Genomic DNA, 19,401 nt, shown 5'->3' with positions numbered 1-19,401 from the left:
GTTATTTCCCCTCATATATGAGTGAGATTTTGTGTTCTGCACAAAAATAATTGAGATGCTACTTTGGTTTGGTGTTTAGGAAGTGACGTGCTTGCACTCCAGCTTCAAAATCTGTGCATTAAATGCTTTCTGCCAGGCAACTCTTTCTCCAGGCAACAAGCCTGCACCCAGAGGCATCCTCATTTCGGAAACACAGGCTGACACCTAAACAGGAGCAGATGTGAAGTTTTCAATCAAGCAATTTTGAATACAGAATTCTTTGAGCCGTGCTTCAATTCTCCTGTTTATGAAATCATTAGCAAAACAACTCCTTTGATACTCTGAAGAATTTGTAGTCACCCACCTCTTTTCAAACCTATTTCTCTTTCCTTTTCCCCTGGCTCAATCAACACAAAGAAGAACCAACTGATTTGCTACCAGATCTCCAGCTCTGTCATCTCAGAAATTATCTTTTAGTTGCCAGTTGAGTCCTAAACTCTTGGATAGATCTCATGCATATATTTTCTAGCTTTTATTCCTCTGTAGCTTCAGTAAAAGACTTGCCTTTTGTCCTGCTACTACAGTAGAATAGGACAAGGCACAGCAGAGCCTCTCCCAGCCCAGAGGTATTTCTTGCTCGGGGACCTCACTGCTGGCAATACTGAGTATGCAGCAGCAGTCACAGCACAAAAAACTTTCAGTCCCTGAGTTGTTTAACAGATATGGGCTACTTAGCTTTTAAAAGAAAATAACAATGAATAACAATATGCAAACTGTGAGGTCTGTTTTCGGTTTTACACCTGGATGAAACAACGAGCAAGGAATTGTAATGCTCACAGACAGCTCAGCTGACCACAAAGGAATCTGCTTCTTGTCAAGCAACCTCAGAAAATAACCATTAATTCCAGCCAATTGTAACATTTGCCTTTTTAATATTAATTTCTGTTTTAATTCAAGTAAAATCATCTATGTACAGCAGAGACCTGAATGAAAATAATTTTCAGATGAAAAGACTTTCCCTTGTTTTTTCTTTTTTGAGGGTGTTGTTGATGTGCTGTATTGAAAATACATTATAATCTCCATTCTACGCACATGATGCTTTGGAAAATAGGAACACAAAACTAATACCCTTGGGTTAGCTGGTATGTGTACTGCTACAGATAAATGTCTACCTTGCAAAATTTCTGGGCATATTATAGTCAATATTAGTATGGAGACTTCAAGTTTAGATGCGTTGCCTCATCTATATGGGAAAGGGAAACCAAGGCTGTGGCAAGCCCAGTTACAGATCAACATATCCAAGATTAAAATTTAATTGAGGCAATTATTCTTCTTTTGCTCTCCCATGGAAGAAAAGGTTAAGCTAAATTTAAATAAGCCATGTTGATCTCTACATTATTCATTCAGTTGCTGATATATCACTGTCTTGATAATTTATGGGTTCTAAAAACTAGCTAGATGTTCACCTCCCATCCCAACATCTTGGGGAATCATCAATTAAGGTGTCCCTTGGTTCCAAATCCATTTCAAGTGTGAAAGATTTGTAGGAATTGATCAAAATTACAATTCATTTTTTCAGGTGGAGTTCTCTGACCTCACAGCATGGAATCACCTTTCCTTCCTATGGTGATGTGGATGTCTCCAAGCAGAGACTTCTCAGATTAAAAGCCCACTATTAATTCTAGAAGTGATTTAATACTGCTGCATTTGTAAATCTACCCTTTTATGTCAGCTTTACAAAAAAATCTCCTTTCTTTAGGATTGTATTATGTTTTCCCTTTTGTTTTTAAGTGCATTTTAAGCAGTATTTTCAAACATAAGAAAGGACCACAGAAAACAAGCTCTATTTTCAAAAGGTATTTGCATACTGAGACCCATGCTCTGCACTATATTTTGTCCTGCTGAAATCACTGGACCTGCTTGGGAAATCTTTGCATCCTAAAGGCAAGGGATCAGAATATTTGTATTGAAGAGTCGGCATGAAGGGCAACCACACTACCCAGGCTGTCTCTGAGTTCAGTGAATAGCAAGGTGAGCTCTCCTTGGCATTTTCCCCAACTTAAGGTGTTTGTAGAGGAGGATAAATTGTCTTCCTGACAGAACTCACATCTCTCCTGTGACAGCAAAGGAAACATAGACAAGGAACTTTGACCAGAAGAACAGTCCAATGTGCATTCCTCAGCACCAAAAATACATAAGATCGTTTATAAAGCTGATGCTATACCAGCAAGCAACACTAAATTAGGGGACAGCATTTCCTCAAACAAATGAAAGAATAATAATTTTAAGGTGACCTCAGAAATTGAAGATCAATTGCCTTACAATGATACTGGGACTTCCAAGGATCCCCTTTGTAGACCTGTCTGAATGTTGTTCTGCTTTTTGTTGTGAGATCTAAGCAATAAGAATAACTAAGTCCTTCTTTCTAAGGCAAAAATGTGGAGGCCAAAATATTTGTAAGGGAAAGAAGCCATCATGAAGCCATAAGGAGCTCATTGAGCATACACAAGCATCTCAATCATTGTCAGATGCTCAAGAACACAAAACCAAAGTAAATGGCTTAACAGTGCAAGTCATCTAATGAATTACCAGTCGTTTGCAATGATTTACCAGTGTAAGTTATTTGCACCAGGAAGTGGGAAGCAATGGGAAACAGCGATTCTGAGCTCTGTCAATTATTTACATCAGTTGTTTAGCCACAGGATTGTCCAGACACCACCAACAGAGCTCAGATTCAACATTTCCCACTGCTGATGGATCTTCAGGCTAGAAATTAGAAAGGCAGCTGACCTGAAGGACCTAAAAGGCAAGGAGAGAAAAAGAAGTGTCCGCACCCACCAAGATCAAGGTGTTGTCTGCTCTCAGCTAAGAGAGGACTCACTGGAAAGCACAGGCACAACCCTGTCTTGTTCCAGAAAGGGATTCAGATTTTGATGCCAATTATGTGGTCTGACTTGCTGGAAAGGGAGGGCATTGCCATGAGGATGGGCAGCTTTTCCCTCCAGCAGTCAAAAAGATAAGTCCAGTGAGGGTTTCAGAGATTGTCACTGCATGGAGGAAGCAGGGAGGGAGGAAGGAAAAGGAGTTTGCCTTTCTTGTGCCACATGCAGAATTGCAAAGGTATGCCCTGAAGGGCAGAGTATCTCTTCTTCTCCCTGCCCTGATTTGCAAAACACTTCAGTCATACTCACACAGAGAAACCCTGGATCACAACATGCTCAGCTACTCTGCTGTGTCCAAGGTGTTAATAAATAATTGACAGCAGCTCCCAGAAGAGACTCCCAGAAAATGTCACTTTTGGTCACTGTCAAGTAGAAGACATTTGGGAAGTTTTTGTTTGTGTTCTTTTTCTGTGTTTGATTTGATTTTCTCCCTTCCTTCTCCCTCCAGTTGCCCTAAAGCTATAAGAATAATATAAGATCTGTCTCATCTGGTATCTGTGACAGGTGCAGCTCTGCATGTCATGGCCATGAGGAAGCAAGAGGTCCCCAAGTCTCCTGGAGCTAACTGGCAAGTCTGAATTAACTTCGTCTCCATTGGCAGACATCTCAGACCTAAGATAGAATCGCTGTTCAGTAGGATCCAGGCTGCCCTTTTTCCCATCCTCCTTGCTAATTTATGGGCTTTGTTTTCCTACCTACTCTGTGCTGCAAGATTTGGAGGTGGTAGTGAGGGAACATGAGAGACAAGTCAGCACAGGCATACAGGATCCTAGCGCAGTCTGGCACAATTCCACTTCCAGTGCAGTATCTTGTGAACTGCTCAGATGGTTAAAAAAGTCTTATCCCAGATCCCTTCTTCAGGTTTTCCTTTTCTCATTTGTTCACAGCAGCAAAGGATGTAGTAAGGATGCCATGAGTTGAGACAAGCTTTTTCTGGGAACAGGACAGTACAAGTACAAAATGAAGAATGTCAGCTTGTTCTCTAATGTCAAAAAGGGTTCCATATTGTTGCAGCCTGCCACAGTCTAACACTACCCTTGTTTTCAGGCTCCTGTGGTTACATCTGTGTCTTGTATGGCCTCTTGAGCAGTACTGCAGTGATAGAAATCACACAATCACAGAATCATAGACCATCTTCAGCTGGAAGGGATCCACAAGGATCATGGAAGTCCAACTCTGGTCCCTGCACAAAGCCACCCCAAAAATAACACCACATGCTTGAGAGTGTTGCCCAAATGCCTCTTGAACTTTGATGGGCGTGGTGCCATGACCACTTCCTGGGCAGCCTGTTCCAGTGCCCACAAACAGTGGCACAGGAAAATGATCGGTGCCTCAGCCACTACCCCACCACATGTCTGAGGGGCACCCTTCTAGGACACCCAGGGGCACTTTATCTGCCCCTTACATTGTTGCAGTTCATATCACATGAGTCAAAGTGTGTCTTGCAGGGGCTGTGGTGCTGTTCAAGATGCCAGAGAAGGAGATGGTATTTAGTTTTTCACATCAAACATCAGTTCCCCCAAACTGAGGTGTTTGGGATGCCTGGTGACCCCTGGAATGCACAGCCAAAAGCAAAACCGAAGATGGGTCCAGTCAGGCACCTGGACCTGGCTCCTGAGCCCCTTCAGCTGAGGCTGATTCTCTCAAAGGCTTTCACAGCCATAACGAGGCTGTTGCTAAGCTGGGAACTGCAGGTGGATGTCCCTCCTTATTTCAGGCTTTCTCTGCAGTGAAAGCACTGTGTTTGGGGAATGCTCAGGTGCAGAGGGGGTGACTGGTTGTTGCTGACAGAACTGCTCTCGTTTTTCAGTCACCATTTGCTAATGGAATCTGAGACCCAAAAAGACACGGGTAGTTGTTCATTAAAGTCATCTCTTCTCTCTGTCTGTTTATTTCCATTTTTAAAAGGCCACCTTCATAACTCAGAGCAGCCTGCCTAAAGAGAATTTCAAGCAGGCTTAGACTTTATCCTATTTTCAGACTAATAGATCCTCAATTCCAAAACACCACTCTGCACTCTACAGGACATAGGGAAAAATTGCAGCAAGAGGATGCTCTAGGAAAGGAAGATTCTTATATTCCAGAAGAATAGATACCCAGCTACAACTCTTGGCTTTTCTCAACTTAGTTCAAGATTTATTGAAAATAAATCCTTAGTTCAAAGTTTATTGAAAATTTATTATTGCATCTTTGGTACCAAGAGCAGCTTCTTTGCCCTCTTTTTATTGTTCTAGGGGGTTTGGGTTGTTGGGCTTTTTTTCTCCCAGGCAACCAGATATCTGCTCATATCTTTTGCCCCTGGCTCTGATTTAACTATGTCTTTGCAAGTCAAATTTAGTACCTGCTCATTCCAAGAATACTGAAAGGTGTGGGAAAGCAGATTTGAGTTGTAGTGTGTATTTTGTCTCTGCATGGCTCCTGTCAAGGATGCCAGGTAGTTACACCATCTGATTCCCTTGGTATGTTTTACAACTGAGTAAGACAAGAAAACCAGTAATAGGGAAGAGAAAACTCAGACATTTTTGTTGTTTTTTCTTTACTCTCAAGCATTCCAGAGCATGAGGTATTGCTGGTTTTAGCAGAAAATGGCCCAGTGCCTTGGTAACATGAGCACAAGTCTAGATGAAGAAGTAATGCAAACCATCTCTTGTGTATTCTTGTGAACCTGTGCTGGGGAACCCTGTGAGCTGTGGCCGTGAACAGAGAGGAGCTGCTCACCCTGCATGCAAGCTTTGTTGGGGAGAAGCTGGTTCACAGCCATGAAAGCACTGGTTAAAGTGATCACTGGTATGAAAGTGATAACAGTATGAAAATACTGGATAAAGCAAACAATCCTTCCCTGCCATGCAGCCCTGGGGTTTCCAGCCTGCTCAGTGGAAACTTCCTGAGCCAAAGATTTTATGCCTGTCTCTGTATCCAGCCTTGGATGGATAAATGTGTCCAGCTGTTTGAGGGGGTTGACTCATTACTGATTGGTAAAACTTGTAGTGGAAATAATTACTGTTCTACAGCTGAGCTGTGCTATTCTCTACCTTTGTTCTACCCTTGTTGCTTGACTATTCCACTGGATACTCTTGTGTCTTGCTGAGCTCCCTGTTCTGCTCACTCTTCTAATTATTTGTCATAGATTTGTCAAAAGTCCACCTTTATTCACCTCAATTCTGTGTTTTGATCTTTCCTTTTAGATCCAGATACCTGGAAAGGGTCTGGCTCTCCCCACAATAAAAACAGGCAGATAATTTCCCCTTGGGAAGAAAGAATTATTCCAAATAAAGAACAAAATTCAACCCCAGAGAGAAAAGATCATAATAGTGTGGGAGGATACTTCAGAAAAATGGGACTGCTTTGGCTGGATTAGACCAAGGACAGGTGCCCTTCTGGGAGGCCTCTCTCCCCTCCAGCAGTGTCCCAACTATCTCAGGCTCTCCCTGCAGAGCAGCAGGAGCTATCAGCTCTGAGTAAAGCCAGCAGCAGGACTGCACCCCTTTAGCCAGCCCTCACAGTCTGATACCATCACCAAGGGACCACCCAGCCCCATGCTCACCTTCTGCAGGCACTAAGCACAGGCCCAGCCCCAGAGGAGTGTCAGAACCAAACAGGTACAAGGCTGACCCATCCCCTGCTTTCTGCCCCATGCCAGCATGGTGGGTGTGAATGCACCATGCAACACGCCTCTAGCAGCAGTTTGCTTGTGGAAGGTGACTCCTGTAGCCAGGACTGCTTTCTTGGAAAGTCTGTGGTTCTTCATGTAGAAATGCTGCGAGTTAAATTCAGACTAAAGTGGGCAGTTTGTATGAAAAGAGGGAACATTCCTAATTCCTAAAATGTACTTACCTGTGGATGCTGTAAAAGGGGCCTTATAGAAAAGGTGGGAGAATGACTTTTGACACAGGCAGATAGTGGTATGACGGAGGGGTAACAGTTTTAAACCAAAAGTTCAGATATTTAGATTGGATGTGAGGAAGAAATTCTTTACTCAGAGGGTGGTGGGACACTGGAACACATTGCCCAGAGAGGCTGTGTATGCCCCATACCTGGATGTGTTCAAGGCCAGGTTCACTGGAGGTCTGAACAGCCTGGTCTAGTGGAAGGTTCCCTGCCTGTGGATGGTCTTTAAGGCTCCTTCCAACCAAGACTATGATTCCATGACTCTCTGTTGTCATGGAAGGTGTTGGGAACTTGCACTGTTGGGCAAGCTCCTATAGATATCTTCCATTAAAGGATCAATCACAAATACCATATTTTTTCTTTAAATATTTTTTTCTTCAATTCAGCACCGGCTGATTTCTTACAACTAGTCCAGGTATTTTTCATATATTTGTTGCTGAGCACTTTGGTCCCACCCTATCTCTAGTAAGCACGTGAGAGAACAAGCTTTCAGTTTTCTGCTTTACAGTCACTATAGGGAAACTCATAATTCAGTCTTCATGTACAGCAAAGTTCTGATGAGATTTAATGGAATTCTAAGTTCTCTTTATGTACATACTGGGAATCAATGGCAAGGTTGTGAATTCATGTGCTGAGGGACATTTACAATCCCTCCCCACAAAATAAAAACAGAACATTTCATGCTTCTTTTGGTAGGAGACTGATGCTTACTTCAGCAAAAAGTGAATAAATAATATGAAAAATCTATTATTTATTTCTTTTGTACCTCTTGCAGTTCTTAATGTATATGTTATCTATTATATATTTTAAGCATCACAGTTAATTTCCAGAGAAATGTATACACACCTTAAATTCCTAAACAGGCAGGTATTAACCATAAGGTGAGTAGAGGAAGTTCTTGTTCAGCTCTCAGAATCTGTTTTGAGCATGAAGATCACAGACCTGAAATGTTTGATCAGTCAAGATCAGTATAGGTGTATAATTCATTTTAGAATGTATTTTTGCTGGGACTACTGGAAAAGAAGTTTGGAGCTTTGAAGGTTTGGTTTTTCTAAAAGAATTTTGGCAAAAAAAGTTAGAATTGGAGCAGTTCCTCTCTTCTTTCAGATATTTTCACATCATGGAATTTTGTGATGTAGGACAAAAGGCTACAAAAGTCTATTTTTCCAGTGCAACAAATGTAGGGGTGGAGGCAGAGTCCAGACATTCTGCTATTCCTGAGTAAATGGCCTCAATCATGCAAAGATATGAAGAGACACTTTTTGCTCATTGGATAAGGTTAGATAAATGCATAGATCAGTGCCAGCTTCTTGCTGAAGGAGTTCCATCAATACAGATTCATAAATTAACCCTCCTCATCTGGAGGGACTGCTTTGCTCCCACTGTAAGTTTTGAACTTCAATGTGTTCTGAAATCACTGCAGCACAAAACCAACAGAGCAGAATTATATCCCAGGCCTGGTTTGCCCTCATCTCCTTTCTATGAAAGTATATTAGTAAGAAATTTGTCTTATCCCTCAAAGCATTCAGGGGCAAAGCATGACATTAGAACAAGAAGGATGATAAATTACCAAAATATCTGCAAACCATGTTTGTGAAGATTGAAAAAGATGGTGCTACTTGATGTTATTTGTTAACCTCATTATCTATGTTTAGTACGCATGCTTGGGCCTTTCCATGGAGGATTTTTACTAGTTCCCTATTTATAGTGGCTTTCTCTAACATTAATTTTATCCTCCACCCACATTCTGCATTCTGAATATATTTCATTAGCACTTCATCTCTAATAGTTTCAAAGAAATGCTTTTCAAGGAAATAAGTGATCACCACTTGTTCAAAACTGACTCGGTAAGAGTGAAATTCAGCAGCAATTTTCTTGAAAGTTGCTAAAATGTTCAGCATCAGGGTTTTTTTCCTGACAAGAATATAGTGCTTGAGTGATAGGAGAGCAAAAGGTCTATTTGCTGCATGGTCCAAGTGACAGGTTCTAAGTGAGAAGAGGTGGAAGGTGAAGCTGATGTTAATGAAGTATATCTGGGGGTAATGTGACCTCAGAGCCCATGCTCTTGTCTGACATGACAGCTGAGAGAAATCTTCATCTCCATCCTGCTGCTGGGAGAAGGAGTCACAGAGAGAGGGTGTCTTTGGTGTGAGCACAGAGCGCCCTGTCCAGACCAAGGGGCCTATCTTGGCTGTCTCCCTTTTTGGGGATGCTCTGTGGTCTTCAGAGAAATATGATTTTGCCTGTGTTGGAGGCAAATGGCTCGACATGAAGTCACCACAGCTTTTATTCACACTTGGATCCCCTGCTGGGGGAGCAGAGCCCAGAGAAGAGGTACCACAGAGGCAGTCTGGATGTCTGGAGGAGTAGCACAGTGGGACTGTGCACTGTGAGAGAGGGAACACACTTGAACCAACCTGCCTCGGATGATGGTGGGAGAGCAGAGCCCCAGCCTCAACCTCTGGGCAGTGAGGGGCAATCCCAACTGCACAGGCTGGCCCCACTGGCAGTGGCAAGGAAAGAATTTTCATCTCCAAAAGAACCACTGAATTTCCTAGTGCTGCCAAGCTGGAAGAAGGCTTTTTATCCAAGGCCAACTCAGGCTGCTCAGAAAAGGTTCAAACGTGGTGCAGCAATTGCCTGTGTCACTCTCAGGCTGATGGGTTTGTGTGTTCATTCATGGCTGCCAAGCCAGCCACGTTCCAAAGAGGAGAGATTTGCAGAAAAGCAGGGATTTAACATCACATTAAGAAGCTATTTACTGAAACTATGAGACACTGACTGAAACTTGGCATGAAGCAAAACTGACTGCATCTCATCCCCTAAAAGCTCAGACTAATAACGGTGTTTATCTGTTGAGTACAATGCAAATTTGTCATGCAGGGGACAGCAGAGGCCTCAAGTACACCATGTTCTGCAGCAAACTCAAGCTATTTCAAGGCTTCAGATTTGTGAAGCAGTTTGATGAAAATGCAATGTAATAGTCCTCTTAATCAAAGTCTGAAAATCTTTTTTTTTATTTTGTCTCAAAACTTTCTGAGAAGCATAAACAAAGATAGCGAGAACGATAAAGGGTCATATTTATTGTGATTACTGTTATTACTTCAATCATTATTATTGTCATTATTTCCCTCTACCCAGGATACCAACTGAAACTAAAGCATCATATTTGAATGTTATCACCCTCTTCAGTATTTTAGAGGTTCCCATTAATGATGGTTTTGGAAGGATGCTTATCCCACAATAAAACCAATTTCTAATTGACATCATGCTGTTTTAATATCTCCTCTGGCCTTCTGCCCCCTGGGATCCCAGTGTGCTGCCAATGGTTTTGTGTTCCAGATTTTCTTCAGCTCCTGTCACATTTGTCAGTCCCATTTTGGCTCTTCAATCAAATTTCAACATACACCACACTACTCCAGTCCACTCTTCCATCTTTTTCCCATAAACTACCAGTGTCTCCTTACAAGGCAAAGTTCTATTAGAAAAAAGGATCATCATTATATAATGTCGCTTTTTCAACTCTATCTGATGTGTGATTCTTAAACCTTTCTCAAAATAGCGTTTCGATATGATACACAGGCTACAGAAGAGGAAGGCTAGTGTCTCATCTGTTTGCTTTTCCAGACCCACATCCAGGCAGGATTACCAAAATGGACACAGAAACTCCATGCCCCAGCTACAGCCCAGCTTTCCCTGTCCTTTCTCTCTCAATTCTGCCTCCAGCACATAAGCTGGGGATAAGAATTGCAGACAAGGCCCAAAAGAGAGACCAGTTTTCAGATAATTATACTTTTGCAGGCAAAGGAAATGCCAAAAATATTTTAGAAATTCCTCCACCTGTCTTTCAGGTAATATTTTCTAGCTTGCTAAATCAAAATGCCATTTTCTAGTTGGTTTGGGCTTTTTTTAAAGATCTTTCTCCTGCCTAAAACAAAAAAAGCTGATTGATTTATTTTAATTAATTTTCTCAATAAAGAGACAAAAACAATAATAAATAAACAGCAAAAACAGCCCAAAATTGAGGCATCAATCAATTAGGCTAAAGTATTTCACATCACACACTTCTACCTTGTCTGGTTTCCCTTGGTATTTTTGAATTCAAAACATTTCCTCCCAACTTGCAAGCTTAAATGATCACATACTGCTTGATGAAATCCCCTCTAGAGCGGATGATACTGCAAAGTGCTGAGCACTTAGATGAATAATTTGTGGGTTTCTTCAGGGCAGTATGGACTATGCATTCCCAAAGAATCTAAACAATTTCCTTGTACCCTTCATCATCTTTCAAAAGTCATATTTAAAAAATCAAGAGCTGATCAGAATTGGTCTCTGCCAGCCTTGAAATACCTTTTATGAGTTAGATCTTGTCCATGCAATTAGCTAAACTGCAGTTTAAGCAATTGCACTTTGTAAACCCAAATTTCTCATAGTCCCAGCTATATCCTTTCTTTTCCATCTCCTCCATTACCTCCTTTGCCTCATGAAAGATGAAGGAAAAAGAGAAGTGCAAACTCCATCAATGCTTTCAGTCTCAAAGCAAGAAGCAGAAACGGTGATTTTTTTTTTTTCTGCAGCAAACATCTCAGAAAGAAATGTCATTTGCAACATTCAGGCTCAGCTTGACTCTGAGCTATGCGTGTTTGTGCTGCCAGAGAAAGCAGCCTGCCTGGCCCGTGCCCCCACAGCCATCAGCCACGCTCCTCCAGTGCCTGGCAGCACAAACTTGAGGTGCTTGACAAAAAAATTCACAGTGGCATTCTAGCAGCTCATGCAAGCACAAAGCGACCTCGAGGCGGTCTGAACCAGCATTTCGTCCTGGTTTTCTGACACTTCTTTCTTCTCCCACAAAAAAAAAAAAAGTCTGCATTTTCCCATGGAAAATAAAAAGTCCATTAATAATACTGTAAATATTTACCAATAAGCCATAGGGGGAAAAAGGAATCCTGAAGTGTCAGTAGAGTTACCGTGCTGCAATATCTGACACTCTGCTAATGGCTAATGATCCTCACAGTAAATCAGTCCCCATTTCTTTAAGTGAGTTTTTCTTTTTGTCACCTTTAAACAAAATAGGGTTGGGCATTTATCATTTAAAAAGGCTTTAAAGCACTTTGGAAGGTAACATAAAAGAACATTATTTCTCCTGAAAAAGGGACCTTGATTTTTAAGAATGCAGTAGCTACATCAGTTTTAAATCAGAGAGCTTGCAGGATTCTAATTGAATATGATTCTGTGTGAGTGCATTTTCTTTGCTGAAGGAGAGGTGGTATTTTCTATTAGGCAAATTGTATGGTATGTGTTACACGGTGGACATGATGAATCAGAGAGAGATTTAATTTTTCCATGGAAAATGTCATTAAAGAAATCATTGCCATTCAGAGGCATTGTAACACTTTATTGAAAAAAATTAAAAAAAAAAATCAGAATTTTGCTTTAATTTGGATTCTTTTCTTTCAAGTACATCTTCAGATTAGTGTAGAAACATGACATACATAACATGAAAAATGTTTACAATCAAATTTTCTGTCAAAAATAGTTTAGATGGGGTATTTTTCAGAAGAAATTTTGCCTCATTGCCTTTCAAGTTATGCATCTTATTTGGGGAATACATTAGTCTCTTCACTGCTTACTGTGCATATGCTTAGAGAACTGTTGGGAACAGTCAGTACATATCGCAGAAGACAACTGAAGAAACATATTTTTATAATTACATTTTATTACATTAAAATTAAAGGGGACTTTAAAAAATAAGCATAACATTAAATAAGCATGTAACTAAATAATCATAACAAAGAATAAAGGAAAATTCACTCTCTTTTGTTGCATTTTCCTCTTATACTGCAGTGTTTTCCTTTTTATATTTTATAAAAATAGTAAAGCTTGCTGTATTTTGGAAACATCCACGTGTTTTCGTTTGTTAAATGTTTTGTTCATGCAGGTGGAAAATAAATTAAGCTGTGGGACAACTTTTTAAAAGTGTGAAAAATGTATTCTGTTGACCACAATTGTGCAGGAAAAGTGTAAGGGAAAATGACGCATCTCTTGTCCTGCTTTCCTTTGCCTTTTTTGCCCCAGGTAAAGGCAAAAAGAAAGTAATTGTTAGCTCTGCTGATAAATTCCTAACCTGTCCTCAGTCTTACACAGTAAAATAAATAAAATAAAGCAAAACTTGTTTCTGCTTCTATTGAAATGACAATACTCTCAGTGACTTTGATATGTGCTGACAGGGCACTAAATAAAGAAACATGCACTAATTAAATAAACATGCACTAATTCATGGGATTTCAAATACCAGATTTGCTTGCAGAACACTTGCTCTTAGGAAGGACCGGTCTCCAAAGAGTACCTTTGGAACAGTGCAGAACAGAAACTAATTACACGTACAGACAGCAGCCCCATGTCCTTCCTTGCCTGGTCGCTGGAGCCAACAGGTCCCTCCCATGGGCACATTTCCACTTGCTCACCCCACAGTGGGCAGCAGAGGGGTTCTTCCCCATTCCCACACATCTACCCCCACGCCAAGCCAAGGGATTTGAAGCCAGTGTGTCCTGTGCATGGGAACATCTCCCCTTGAGTGTCTGGTATCACTCTAACCCTCCACATAAAATGGCAAGCTTTCCAGTGCAACCATCTCTTGACAAAACTATCTCTAAACCAACTGCAGGTGTGAAATTCTTACCCCATCCTGCTGTGGGCAAGTGGGAGTGACAGCAGATATTTGTTGTTCACTAGCAGTCCCACCACCAATGTCCAAAAAAGATATTTTTTATTTTCTGCTCCTCTTCTCCTCACTCTTTCCAAGTGACCTCTAAGCCCCTTACAGTTCCTTCCTACCTCACTCAATGGAAGTATCCTCTGCTGCAATCATCTGACAGCTGATTTCCTAAATGCTCCTTGGCATTCAGATGCATTCACAGATGTAAATGTTGATAGCAATCAGCTTTAAATCCAGCCTTTTCCTTGGCAGATCATTAGACTGTGAATAAAACATGGAGAAATATACCTGGATATCTGATCAGTGGTAGGTATGCTGATGACTTTCATGTAAGGCATGAATTGTAAGTGTGACAGGACTCATTACCTATGAATCACTGCTTGGATTGTGGTTAACTTTCCGTGGTAACAAAGATAAAACGCGCTCTCTCCCTCATTAGCTGAGCACTGGAAAAACACTGCAGGGATTTTTCTGTTGCGCAGAAAATATCTGCCTAGATTCAGCTTCAGGAGATCTCTCAGAGAAGTGTTCAATCCAGGTGAAGTCAGTCATGTGAGAGCAAGCTCTGTCACACACAGCACAGCAAGGCCTGTGCCCTGCCCTGGACATGGGCCAGCTTAGCCACCTTCACACATCCAACTCCAAAGGTCCCAAAACCCAAAAGCAAAGCTTCCTCCAACAAGCTTCTATTAAGTCAGAGGTGCCTCACTCAAGTGGCTTTTCTAGTCAGTCTTTGTAGTCTCCTGTGTTTTCATTTGCTGAAGAGTTCACACACGCTCTAGAGAAGCTCAGCCCGTCTGTGCAGTTTTCTCTATGGCTCCATCACTGCCTCACCTGCTGCAACACGTTACCTGTAAATCTCTACAGCCCTAGTGGACTGCCTCTTTCTGCGTCCCTCCTTTCCATTTACCTCTGGTGCCCATGAAATATTGGACAGAACCACTTTTGTGCTCAGTGTGCCAGGACTTCAGCTTTTTATCAGTGTTCTGTTGCATTTCCCAAACCATTTCTCTTTCCATGTGGGAGGGTGGTAAAAACCTTGAGGCAGGGATTGCAAGTTAGTAGCATGATCCTGTGGCTGTGGGATGAATCACTGGTCCTTAAGGGAAATCCAGAGATGTTCTTGCTGTACAAGAATATCTGCACATTTGCATTCATGAGTTCATAAAATTAGACAATCTGAACCCTTCTAAGAGCATTTCTCCCAAAAAAATTATCCTTTAGTCAGCCACATCTCGGAAAACCAACATTAAATCAAGGGCAGAGGCTTTCTTTTTTAAGAAAAAAATGGCAGAGGATCTGAATGACCAAAGAAAAAGCTAAATAAAAGAACATTGTGAGGTGAATTTCCAGTGATATAATAGTAAGTATTAATAATAAGACACAATTTCATGTTGTATCTGGATCACATTCTTTTACAGTTTGGGATTTTTTTAATAGATAATATTGGTTATTAAAAAATTGTTAGGATGTAACTCTTACTAGGCATATAGGGCACAAAAAACCACTGTGCAAATTAGAGTTAAATGACGCATCCTGCCATAGAGACCTGCAAAACCCAATGAACTCTTTTTCTGCCACTGTGCTCTTGTAGTATACAGTAACTAGAGAGTAATTTGGAAAATGGAAGATACATGCTTTTTGGCCTCCAGGTCTGGCAAGTCATTTTTCTATCAGAAAAGAAAACAAGAACAAGAAAGAATTTGCTGAGACCAGGTATGAGGGGAAGGAATACAGAGGCTAAAGGAGACAATTCACTTCCTATTGTTGCTGGCAGCAGAATAATCTGCTGTTGCGCACTGGCAAGGCACAGTTACCTTCTCCAAATAATTTTATAACATTTTCACAAGGTGTTAATCAGCATTCACAATCCTCCAGGTGGGCAAATAACACTTCCCGTGTTTATCATGTGGATACACGAGTTACTGGATTACAGAGATTAACTCGGATTCTTACAGCAAGTTAGCAATAGGTTTACAAAGCCCTTTCTAAAATGGAGGGATGTATACCTTCATTGGCTTTTGCTGATTCACATATAAATCCTAAGAGCCCTCCTACTTGCCTGTGAACACTGTAGTGCTTGGTTCTGACTACACTTATTTCCAGAGCCAGTGGTGATTCCCAAGGGTCCTGACTTCTTTGCTCTCAGAAGTTCCAGAGACTTCCAGCTTTTAGGTGACCATCTCTCAAGGTACCTTGACTCTTTACTTTAAACATTATTGTAACTCCCTTTCTGAATTTGTCTTTGCCACTTGTTGTATCTTCTTTGACTGTACCTTATTACTGGTCATGCTGATGACTACATTGTGAAATGAAACCGGTAATTTTTAAAATGACAAATAATGTAGAAAGATGGCCTAAGGGTGAATGAAATGCAAGCCAACATATGTGAACTATCAAAGAGGATCCATGTCATGCAGATGAAACACTAGTTAATTTTTAAGGGTTGCAACTGTGCTGATGTCCTTCTCCTTCTTTAATCACACACATTTACCTTGTATTGATGCTGGGATGATTTGTTGTCGTGGGTTTCAGCTGAATTTCAAGAAGAAATATTAACAGAAAATGAATAGTATTGTGTAAGTTCAGGATGAGTATTTATTTCTGGTGTGTTGCATTTCTTTTCTGCTGTGCTGTCAGATTGTCTGCAGGGCAGCAGCACCCAGCATAGCAGGTGAATCACTGCACTTCATTCCACAGCATGATTTATACTTCTTCTGTTTTGGTCATGCTGCTGCTGCCTCTTGTATTTATTGCTCTTTTTTCAGGCATTACACTTAAGACTAGGATCTTGATCCTCTGTGCTCTCACAACTCATAGCACCTTTTGTGCCTACCAGGGTAGCAAGTCACTGATTTATAACTAATTTGTACACCACAGTGTGTTTTACATAGAGGCAGAGTAGGCAGCTGTCTACAGTGGTGGATTATTAAGGGCTATAAGTCTAAAGCCTGCAGCAAGGCTGAAGGACGGAGACAATCTGGGACACTCAACAGCAGCAGTGCAATGGTGGATGTCCTGAGCTTCACCTTCCATGAGGGTCTGCAGTCACTGGGGTACCAAGAGCTTATCTCTGGTAGAAGGTAATAGTCTTTCTTACAGTTCTGATCTCCACATGCCTCTACCCTTTCCCAATGGAGGCTTATTGATCCCTCAGAATCCCTTTCCCTGGCTGTCAATCTCACCCTACCTGAGGTGGATCTGTCAGCCATGCTCAGTGCCAGCACAGGATGGGAGCAGAGGGAGGTGCACAGAGGGACCAGGCACAGCACAGGAACAACCCAATTATCTGTTACAGGAACCAAGGAGGTTTAAGAGTCACAGCCTCTTCACCTTTTGAGAAGGTCAGATTTCAGGGTAGGCACTCTATTAGAGCCTTGAAGATTGAACTATGAGGAGACCTAAAGATTTACTCTATTATCATCTTTGATAATCAAAATACAATTTTGTCCATTCAGTTTTACACTTTGTTTCTTGTAAATGGAAGTGAACGCTGCAGATGATGAGAATCTGTTCCATGGTCGTGCCTCCCAAACCCTTCAAGGATTAGCACTGTTTGACTAAGAAGTTGGTATTGCTGGGGGAATTCAGCCAATGAAACTCTTCTTCATCCACTCCAAAGGCATTAAATCAGATCAGCTACAGGAACTGATCACAAGAACTAGCTTCAATCCACTTTCAAAACAACATCTGAAGTAGCCTAGCTGCTGGCTGAGTGCAGCCAACACAAGAAGTTTTGTATTGCAAAAAAATTCTTGATGTCTATTAAATTCCTATGGTCAAAATAAAATCATGCCAGTGGGCTCTGCATGAGAGTTGCATAGAAATTTCTATGCTGCATTATTAATTAACCATATATAATTTCACTTGCTGGAAAAAAAAGCATTTTGCAAATATTAAAAGCCAGAGATATTTGTGGCATTAGAACTGTCTCTTTTGCTCTGAGTATTTGCAGGGGCTAGGAAAACAAGGCTCCTTACTGCAAAATAGGCAGTAAAGCTGTGTTCTTGAGTCATTTATAGGAGAAAATACTGCACAGGCAGTATTTGAAGAATATGCAGTAGTATTTACAGAAAGGAAGCCTTCAATACTGTTGTGGAGTGTTACAGAGGGAACCATTTTTAACTACCTTATCCATTCTCATAATTGAAGGAACAGTTTCACCTTGTTCTTTTCTCATGCAACCAAGTCCAGTGAGCAGCCATTTGATGTCTTTTGCAAGGCAGGATAGAACTTAGATACCAGCACTTATATATTACAACCTACACCCTAGCTTGGTCTTCAATGTCCTGTAAAAGTTCTCCAGTGTAAATTCTGGGAAACTTCTTACATTTCTACTAGCCTTTCCACAATATTTTATTATTGTTTTGTTCCAGTTCTATGTTTAAGGATTTGGTGGCTGCCTTTACCCAGTCTGGGCTTGGCCAAAGAGGTTTTATCCCATCCGACATTTCATCATGTCATGTTGGTGACATTTCCAACAGGCTGCCACTGATGCATGAATAACCTCAATTAATCTCTTGAGAGATAACAAAGGAGAGGGCATCAGATCCATGCAAAGTGCAGAAGCAGTCAAAACTATCCTGAAACATCAAAGGGGATAAACATCACTCTTTTCATGACCTTGAAACCTGAGAAATCCCCAATTCGACTGAAAATGGATAAGAGAGATTTTGCTTTTCAGTCATCCAGAAAGTGAAAATCCATTTGACAGGTGTCACAACATCCTGACTGCTGGATAACCCCCAAGGACCACAGGCAATGTGTTTACTTGGCACCTTGATACTGCAGGTATCAATCCCAGCCAAAAAGAAACCCCACACCAATATTCCTGCTCAAGGTCCAGTGTGGAGGACAAGCAAGGTGACAGAAGGTGGCAGTGCCCCTGGTTAGCTCTGCAGTTGGAAAAACCCAGATGGTCGCTTCACGATTCTAAAGGGTGCGTAGGTCAACACTGGAAGAATATATCCAGTGTTTTCCTAGCAGGCTTCTCTCCTTGAGCTGAAGGCATTCATATCCTGACCTTTTCTGGAGTGACAGTGAGTAAGAAAGTAAAACTCAAGTAAATTTGGTTTGGTGCTTTTTCCAGTTCTATGTGACAATAAAAATGTTGAGAATCCAGAACTTTCTAATAGGCTAGACATTTTAAATGTTATGGGTTACTGCAGGTGCAGCAGTAACACTTGTGTTCAGTTTCATAGAGAATTTCTGGGAAATAATAACTGTCAGTCATACTCAATGCTGCCTTGTTCACTGAATGTTGCCTTGAAACTTTTATTCCTCCAGTGCATCCTTGAGCCATCACTACCACTGAGTTGCCAAGGTATAAAACTGGAAGTAAACAATTTAAAAAAAAAATAGGAGAAACAGCAAGGTACGAGAACAAGCTTTGGAAAGAGAGCATGAAAATGGGCTGCTACCCTCCTGATTCTTTGAGAAGGCTGCATACTTGGCATACTTCTTCTATGTCTATATCTACATAGATCTATATCTACATATGCCACTATGACACAGATCTTACTTTTGTAGAGCTCTATTGAAAGGGTAGATATATTTCTAATGAGCATTTCTATATCATATCAGTTCTGTATATTCTTTTTCATCCCTGTCTCCTATTTTTCCATTTGTGACCCTGGTCAACGTGCTGGTCTTGGCTGGGGTGGAGTTATTTTTCTTCACAGCATTTGATTTGGGGATGTGTTTTGGATTTGAGCTGAATGCATGGTTGATAATATATGGATGTTTCTGTAGTTGCTGAGCAGAACTTATACAGAGCCAAAACCTTTTCTGCTTCTCCTACTGACACTGGCAAAGGAAGTTAGGAGGAGTCACAGCCAGGACAAGTGACCCCAGCTGACCAAAGGGATATTCCAGATC

Source organism: Sylvia atricapilla, chromosome 7 (assembly GCF_009819655.1).
Source record: "Sylvia atricapilla isolate bSylAtr1 chromosome 7, bSylAtr1.pri, whole genome shotgun sequence".
Classification (NCBI taxonomy): domain Eukaryota; kingdom Metazoa; phylum Chordata; class Aves; order Passeriformes; family Sylviidae; genus Sylvia; species Sylvia atricapilla.
Note: the sequence above shows the minus strand (reverse complement) of the source record.